General features: G+C 34.0%; 1 protein-coding gene across 1 annotated transcript in view; it reads left to right on the top strand.

Annotated features, from left to right (window-relative positions):
* Window positions 1–1,823: 1,823 nt before the first annotated feature.
* Window positions 1,824–9,888, top strand: part of LOC136034127 (adenylate cyclase type 2-like) — a 143,785-nt gene continuing 135,720 nt past the window's right edge. Inside the window, exon 1 of the mRNA XM_065715287.1 lies at window positions 1,824–1,940. The gene's annotated coding sequence lies outside the window, so the exon portion shown is untranslated. The remainder of the gene's footprint in view (window positions 1,941–9,888) is intronic.

Here is a 9,888-nt window from a genome sequence, read left to right as displayed (position 1 = left end):
TTGAATAACTATGTCTTTAGGGGTAACATGACCCCCTACAGCCCTTGGGGAGAGCCCTGTAGGTTATGAAATTTGCTCATTGTTTACGGATACTATTTGTTATTGGGAATAATACAGACGTTTTAGAGGGGTGGGGACTTTTGCTTGAAGTTGGTTTCCACTGGGACAAATTTCCGTGGGGGGGTGGAGAATTTTCGGGGTCAACTTTCCAGGGGAAATTTTACACTGGGGGGATTTAACAAAATTCATGTACGAAATTCTTTTTATTTGTCTTACTTTCTCTCTCCCGAATTTTGTATGCGGAGATGTTCTGAGGGAATTGTCCGGAGGTTTTTTTTCAGTGTTTTTTGATTTTCAGTGGAAAATTTCCATGGAAGGAGTGATTTCCAGAATGATTGGGAAAACGATTAGAAGTTAAAGTCTTTCTCTGACGAAAGCATGCTAAGGAGAATTCTTCATGCTGATCTTCCGCAAGAAGTTTTATGGCGGGGGAGGGATTTTCAAAGAGGATGGAATTGTCTGAAGGGAATTTTACAGGGGAATTGCCTGGAGCAAATTTTACATGGATGAAAATTTTCATGGAGGAGTTTTCCGTGAGGGCAGGGAATTTTCCATGAAGTGTGAGCCAGATTCACCTGCATTATTTTAAGAATGACAAGAAATTAATTAGAAAAAACAAGATTTTCCAATTAAATGTAAGGAGCTGCATTAAAACTAAAAAAGACCTGAAATTATTCTGTATATGAGGAGGTTTCCCCCTCCACAATACCTCGCTCTTTACGCTAAGGTTTGGCCTTTGTTGCCTAATTCGTTAAGAACGACTCCTGAAACACAAGGGCTGTTTAATTAGAATAATAAGTTTTTTTTAAGTTCTAAAAAAAACTTTAGCGTAAAGAGCAAGGTATTGAGGCAGGGGGAATCCCCCTATATACGGAATAATTTTGTTCGTTTTGAGTTTTAATGTTGCTCCCTACATTCAGTTGTAAAAACTTGTTGTGTTTATTTATTTAATAATCTATAAGGCTAAAAGGGTCTGCCGACTCATGCACTTTTCAATTATTATTGTCAAGAGTGAAAACTTGGTTGACACATCCTAACACTTTCCTAAAACCACACTGTTCCTTTTTTAAAAACTTAATCTAAAAGTCTAAAAAGTATCATTAACCGAAGGAATTTGCTTCTGACAAAAACCAGGCTAATACCTTTATAATTATAATTACCAAACTGAATCGTGCCACCTTTCTTATAGAGGGGTTTAATTATTTTTTTCCTAAAATCGCAAGTTAGTTCTCCTTTTTCAAAATCATATTCATAACTTTCAGTAATTTTTCTTTAACTTCACAACTATCATGTTTAAGAAACTCATTTACCACACTATAAGCACCTGGAGTTATTCCTGAAAACATGTCTGTTCTTTGAAAGAAGGATCACTAGGTGCAGCTCCAGGGACAAAACTTAAGCAAATTGTTTTTAGTGGCATTTTGGGCCTAAAGTTTTTGTAGGGCTGGCGCCATGAAAATTATCTGAAAATAAAAAAAAATAAACAGAGAGGAAAGTTCAATTCCACCTGATTGCCTGTTGCTTGCGAAATTTTAAGCGAGTAACAAAAGCGAAAAATTTTAAAGTCACAAGATTTTACAAGTAACGTTCCTGTTTCTCTGTGCTTTGACTGTGATTCGACAGTCTTGGACCCCTGATTCCAAGCTAATCTTGACATAAGAAACGAAAGATCTCAAAATGCAATGCTTAGTTAAATACGCCAATTATCTGCATCAAATTTTTTATCTTTTTTCTCTTATCAGTAAGAATTTGCCAATAAGTCATTTAATTTAGAAGTCTGAAGTTGAATTTGGTCTTTGATCGATGTAATGAAAGGTTTTATTTGTGACGAATGGATTTTAGTTAACATAAGAGTTATAACACTCGAAGATATTAAATAGGTATGTCAACTAGGTCAAATAGATGGGTCTTAGTATAAGAAATGTCTTAGCATATCCCAAAACTCTCCGGCTATTCGACTCTCAAAATGTCTACTCCTATTCCAATGGCTATATCCATCGCTGAACGGCGGGACATCGTGAACAGAATTCGACTCTCTTCGATTATTCGACTTTTTCGGCTATTCGACTCTCAAAATGTCTACTCCTATTCCAATGGCTATATCCATCGCTGAACGGCTGGACATCGTGAACAGAATTCGACTCTCTTCGACTATTTCGGCTATTCGACTCTCAAAATGTCTACTCCTATTCCAATGGCTATATCCATCGCTGAACGGCTGGACATCGTGAACAGAATTCGACTCTCTTCGACTATTTCGGCTATTCGACTCTCAAAATGTCTACTCCTATTCCAATGGCTGTATCCATCGCTGAACGGCAGGACATCGTGAACAGAATTCGACTCTCTTCGACTATTTCGGCTATTCGACTCTCAAAATGTCTACTCCTATTCCAATGGCTATATCCATCGCTGAACGGCTGGACATCGTGAACAGAATTCGACTCTCTTCGACTCTCAAAATGTCTACTCCTATTCCAATGGCTATATCCATCGCTGAACGGCGGGACATCGTGAACAGAATTCGACTCTTCGACTATTCGACTCTCAAAATGTCTACTCCTATTCCAATGGCTATATCCATTGCTGAACGGCTGAACACCGTGAACAGAATGCTCTGTATTTTATGTATTACAGATTTCTCTTATTTTTTGTGTTTAAACTTTTCAATCTTTCTCAGTTTCAGAATTTTGCAAAATGTAATTTTTTGCCTAAGCTGATTTGAAAATTATTTAAAGAGAAATTGTGACGGAGAACGTCATAACAGCACTGGGAGAATTTATTTGCATCTTTTACACTAGGTCAAACGTCAACATTGCTCTAATGTGTCACGTGGGAGAATGATACAACATGCCGCACTAAAATCCATTAGTATAATGCGAGGAGTTACCCACTATCAAAAATCCTGTACACCAGGTAGCACATTTCAAGCGTCGGAAACTAATTCCCTATTTTTTATGGAGATTTTGGTCTACAAAACCCTTTCTAACCCAAGAATGTTAGCAAATGTTACTAAAACTTAAATTTTACCAAGCGTGGCGGAGCTTTGCGGTACACGAGGTGGTCCACACCAGGTAGTGGGGAATGGGCAGCCCCTCGGTATGATGCGCCTCTTAGCTCCTTTCTGGTCCCCATCGTGAAGACGCGGTCAGCTGTTCTTTTTTTTTGGGGGGGGGGGCAAAAAACGGTACCTGTATATTATTCAGAACACACTCAATAAGTGAAGTTGGTTTCTTTCGTAAAACAAAATACGATGCGAAAATCCGGTTTCATAGCCACAAAGACAGAACTCAATTTAGTTTGCTACGCATAGTGATAGTGTCTGAACATGGATTTTGAAATGAAGATTTGGGATTTGCCAAAGACTGAAAAAGAGGCAATTTCTGCGTTTCTGCGTTCTGGGTGCATAATTCTAAGTTGTAATTTTACAATTTTCCTAACAAAGTATTATATTTTCATCATATTTTATTTTATTTCATTAGCTGTATCAAACATTCGGGCTAAATATTTGCACATTACGGGGGTGGGGTGGGGTGCATTATATCACATACCTAACTTAACCTAACCACCTCTACATATAGAATGTTTAATTAAAATGTACCTGCATCGTAGTTTGTTTCACGAAAGAACCTAACTTCACTTATTGAGTGTGTTCTGAATAATACACAAGTACCCAAAAACCTTTAAGAAACGCTTCAAAAATTTGCCTATTTTCATTTTTGTTACGTTTTTAAAAGTCGAACACACTTTTTTTTAAGGGGGGGGTCAAAATCCGTACCCCCTTGGATACGCCCTTGTTTGTGGAATTGTGGGCCCTCATTAATACGCTTCTGTAATCGCGTCCCAAGCACCATTTTCATGTCAAACTGCCTAACGAAACTGTCATGAGTATTTTATCCCTTTTTTGCATATTGCTAAGGGTGCTAGTCTGAATTAACAATAAATGCAATCCCGTGGCCTACAGTTGGTCTCACCTATTAGCAGGCCTCGTTCTAGGTTCAAAGAATATGGCTGACATTGCAATCTACAACGGTTATCAGCAGGTTGGGCTGATCAGAAAGATAAGAATTGCCAAAATATTGACGCCGTCTCAAAGCTGACAGCTGATCCGTAAGCCAAAGCGAGTCCATCTTTTCCGGAATTTATTAGAAGTTCGCAATATTTTCAATAAGGAAGCAGGCTCTAAAACTGGAATTCATTTAACAGGGCAAGGGGTTATACTACTCAAATATTAAAAAAATAAAATAAAAAGAAGAGGCTAATTCTCCTATTGACACCGCCACAAGAAATGTCAATAAGCATTGGTAAATTAATTTGATTAAAATCATAAAATAAAAACTAAATACTTTAAATATAATTTTTATCAAAATTATTAAGTAATAATTTAATCAAAATTTAACGATTTTTGTAATTACAGGCTTTACCGGCATTTACACGAAAAATTTGAAATAATAGAAATTAATTTAATTAGATTTTGAGATTCCGGTAGGGGGGGGGGGATTTTGGCCTGTACCTAGCACTTTGTTCAAGAAAAGGAACAAAACTTGTCGCATATATATATATAGTAGCTATATATATATATATATATTATATATTATATATGTATATATATATATCATGAAAAGAGAAATCACCAATGCTACAGCACAAACACACAAAAAAAAAAAAAAAAAAAAAAAAAAAAAAAAAAAAAAAAAAAAAGAGACAGAAGGAGAAAAGGAAGACTGTTTTCCTAAATTAGTGATTAATATAGACCAGCACTTGAATGAGGCCTTAACCCTACTCATCCATACAATCACATAGGTCAAACAGCATAGCCACACACAATCAACCATAAAGAATAATCCATGGACAGGCAGTCATGTCGTCAAAAAGTATAAGTCGTCATTTACCGAACAATAGAAAAAATAATATAGACAAATAATTCAGAGGCAACACCCAACATAAGCGCTCATCAGGAGAATACACTGGCCTATATAGGGTTTCGCCACTCTAAATTCTCTACCCAGCACAGTGTTATGGCTACCACAGAATAACCATGGCATCCCCGCGTCAGGTATCACCCCCAAAATACATGCCTATGAAAAAAAAAACAGCAAATGTAAAACAACCAAGTAAAACCAAAACAAGCTTATCCTATTAATATATCCCTCCCTTTAGCAACAATAGGTAAACTAAATATTATAAATTTTACCAAATCACAAATATTAACACATTGCAAAAAACCTGAATGAACTAAACAATTATAGAAATCATCTTTACCATGTGGCTAATTTTTTAAAAAATCCGCTCAATTAGAAACACAATTAAAAATAAATGGCGCTGTGACAACATTTCTCGAACCTCCGAAATTAGTTAAAAATTTCTTTAAGTATTTCTAGATAATTCTTTTGATATTTATTTAAAAGTTCGTTATAATGAAAACTAAATTTTTTAAATTGCCAAGTTAATTTATTTGCAGAAAAACCTCTTGATATCAATTTTTGGCTTAAGATTTTACATCTATTTTTAAAATCAATATAATTACTACAAATCCTTGCATAACGAAGTAACTGTGAGAAAAACGCTGAATATGTGATATTTGAGTGTATATTACTTTCAGGGAATGGGAAACTAATCACTTCAAGATCAAAATCATCCGTTTTATTATACATTTTAAAACTTAATTTATTATTATCACAAATATTAATATTTAAATCTAAGAAATGATCTTCATGACCAGCGCCATGACTAGGCTCAAGAATAAGCTCTGATGGATATATATTTTTAGAAATATCAATGAAATCCTTACAATTTAAGACCAAAATATCATCTAAATATCTTTTATTATTTGACAAAGCATGTTTTAAATTAACTGGATTATTCTTATCCATCATATATTTATATTCTAGTTGACTTAAAAACAAGTCAGCTATAAATGGGTTGGCATTCCCCCCCATGGGAATTCCCGTAATTTGCTTGTACAAATCACCCCCAAATCTTATATAAGTATTGTACAAAACAAATTCCAATAACTCAAAAATCATATCCAAGCTGTAACATCTCAAGCTAACTGTAGTATTAAAGCAGTTTGTCCATATAGCTTTTTTATTATAACTGTCTATTTTTAAGAACCTTTTACTAGATAAGAGGAAAGATTTCTTTATAACAGTTTTTAAATTATCAAACACTAAATTAAGTGATAAATTAGTATACATTGTCGCAAAATCGAAAGACTCAATTCTTTTAGCTGAAACCATTGTTAAAGAATCTATCACCTGCAGTGAATTATTAACACTCCAATATGGATTAAAATTCGAAAATTTTTTAATACCAGAACAATAGGTTTTAAGTTTATTTACAATTTCCTTTAAAATTAAAGAGAGGTCCGTAGCAGCAATGCGGGTTGGACATTTAGCTGCTTCAGCAATAAACCGTGGTTTAGGGGGATTCTTATGAAATTTTACAGTCCAATATAGGAAAGGGAACTTTTTATCATTGTCATTTATTTTAATATTAAAATTTTTAAAAAGTATTTCTTCAGTCTTTTCAATTAAATTCTCATCCTCTATATTTACCTTTTCATAAACATTAGTTGTGCATAACTCCCTTTTTAAGATATCACAATACAGCTTCTGACAAATTATGGCAAAATTATTATTAGCTTTATCCACTGGCACAATTACAAATTCATTCTTTAGATTAGCAATTGCTTGTTTAATCTTCGCATTATAAAATAATGATTTAGTGTTACTATTTTTTAAGTTAGAATATATTTTATTTCTTACTCTACTAATAATTAAATTCTTCCAACTTTGAAAACTCTCTTTATTTTTATTCTCTTTCTTACACCACTTATCAATAAATAAATCAAAATCATTTTCCAAGCCATCAAGAACACTCGATGGTTTCAGATGATGAGAAAGACGGAAATTAGCCCCTTTATTCATTATAATTTGAAGATCATCTTGCTTTATTATTGACAAGTCCCCTGTTATAACATGTTTGTAAGTAGGATTTACAAATGGGCCAAGTTGCTTACAATTACAAACCGGTTTCCAATTTATATCACTATCTAGTTTTTTTAGTATTAAAGTATAATTAAAAATAATTTGCCCAATAGTTTTTGAAAATTTATAAGTTAAAACTGGACTATCATTATAATTTAAATTACTAGGAAGGGCCTGTTTCACATGCCGCTGATTTAAAATTTCTGGTGAATTAATATCTTCAATCTGCTTACAAGTAAAATTAATAGGTAAATATAATCTGTTATCCTTATTACTAATCTTATCGAACTTTTTCTTTTTTGAAATAAATTTCGTTTTAGTTAGAATGCAAATTGTATCACATATTACTTTAAAATTATAATCAAGAGCTGTATTATTCTTAACAATCCAGAAAAGTTATATATATATATATATATATATATATATATATATATATATATATATATATATATATATATATATATATATATATATATATACATAGGTGGAGTGTGCGTAGCTGTGTTGGCCTTAAGTGGCTTGCTGCTGCAGGGCATTTATGGTAAAAGTAGTAGGGAGGGAGATAAGTGTTTTGAGTCTACCCATCACTGAAAAAAAAAAATCTTTATTATAAAAAAAAAATCTTGATGTGACAGCCCTAGAGAGCGTACAGAGAAGAGCAACTAGGCTTTGCGCCCCACACCAACAGCTTCCCTACCCTGAACGTCTGCGATGCCTGAAGATACCCACATTGGTTTACCGGCGGCACAGAGGAAATGCCATTTTTGTCAAGAAAATGCAACAAAATAACATGGCTAACCTCATTTTTACTCCCTCACTTGCCACAACGACAAGAGGCCACTCAATGAAGCTACAACAGGAACCCTCCAGACGTAGAGAGAGGATGAAATTTTTCTCAGTAAGTGCTGTCCCAACTTGGAACAGTCTTTCCAATGAGATAGTCACTGGTGAATCGATGAATTTTTCGAAAATGCAGTCGATTTGGAATGGAGTAACGCAGAATGGAAGTACCAGTGGGACGCCACACCCCAGCACACCCATTAATTGTGTCACCTCATCAGTTCAACAGCGAGATGTTCCACAGGAGGATGTAGTCGACCTTTTCTCACTGTAAATGCGATTTAAGGTAAAAATTTTCCCAGCTCGTTCTCGTATTAAAATCAGGCTGTTTGGTACCCTCTGGTTGCACGGTTCCGTGCCTTGATATTCAGATGCACCAGATCATAATTGTCATAATTCTTGTGCAATAACTGTCATATATATATATATATATATATATATATATATATATATATATATATATATATATATATATATATATATATATATATATATATATATATATCAGTTGACATTAATGCATCCAATAGATTTCAAAAATACTAAAAGATAAAATGTCATCGATGATAAAAGATATTATCTACGGCTACGATTGTTCGATTATGTCATTAGCAAGAACGGTTGGAATTTACCGCATTTTGTATGATTTTCCATATGAACAACTGACAAATTTCCAAAAAATATTCTCTTCGGGTTGCTTGAACACGGAAAAGGTGGGAAAATCCAACACTTGGTTTTAAGAGAAACTAGAATCTCTTTTGAGAGTCAGATGAGGGAGGTGTTTGAATACATTGACATGGAGATGAGGTGTAAGTGGCTGTGATGGCCTCAGATGGCTTCAGATGGCTGCAGTGAGTATATAGTAATAGTATAAGAGAGGGAGAAAATGGTTCTCTCTCCCTGCTTCTCCACAGGACGTAGAATTAAAACCCACATCTAGAATGTTAGTGGTCCGTAATTTGATCGTAAAATTCTTATGAAAATCAATATTGAGACTTCTAAGCTAAGCATATTAAAATCTTGAATACCTTAACACAACTTTCATGCTATGTAACGGATACATAAAAAGCAATATTTCTTTCTTTTTTCATTAAACTATTTTTGATATCACATTGAACACTTGACCGTCTAATTCCCAATGAACTGTTTAGTTTCGCGTGAAAAACGAGAAAAGCGAAATAGAATTCTTAAAAACCGGAAAACGTGATTTAGGACGTGTTAATTTTCAAAAGTTCACACTGCCTTTCCATGACTTACAAATAATAGTTCAATAAGGATAAGTCCTTATATTTGATTAAATACAAAAAACAAGTTTTTTAACTGAAAGTAAGGAGCGACATTAAAATTTTAAACGAACAGAAATTACTCCGTATATGAAAGCGGCTTTTCCTCCTCAACGCCCCGCTCTTTATGCTAAAGTTTGACTCTTTCTCTTAACTCTACTTTTTAAAACAGTAAAAAACTTTAGCGTAAAGAGTGGGGCGTTCAGGAGGAAAATCCCCTTTCATATACGGAGTAAATTCTGTTCATTTTAAGTTTTAATGTCGCTCCTTACTTTCAGTTAAAAGACTTGTTTTTTTTTATTTAATTTCTGAACGTTTTTGAATTAATGCATGTTTTGATTTTGGCTCTCCGCACATAAATAATTAAAGCAAAATTTCCATATTAATTGTTTTTGGCTAAATGGCTTTCACATAATTTTAATCGGAAGATTTTGAGAAAAAAGGAGCGGGGGAGGAGGCCTAGTTGCCCTCCAATTTTTTGATTACTTAAAAAGGCCACTAGAGCTTTTAATTTTTTACGAACGCTTTCATTAGTAAAAAATATACGTAACTTACGTAACAAACTTTTATATTCGCATGTTTTTATTACGTATATGAGGGGGGTTCACCCGCTCGTGAATACCTGACTCTTTACACTAAAACTTGAATTTTGTCTCAATTCCTTAAGAATGACCCCTGAATCACAAAGGCCATAGAATAAATAGTTGAAATTACTA

This window comes from Artemia franciscana, chromosome 12 (genome assembly GCF_032884065.1).
Source record: "Artemia franciscana chromosome 12, ASM3288406v1, whole genome shotgun sequence".
NCBI lineage: Eukaryota > Metazoa > Arthropoda > Branchiopoda > Anostraca > Artemiidae > Artemia > Artemia franciscana.
The sequence above is the reverse complement of the archived record's forward strand: the minus strand, read 5'-3'. Positions and strand labels throughout refer to the sequence as shown.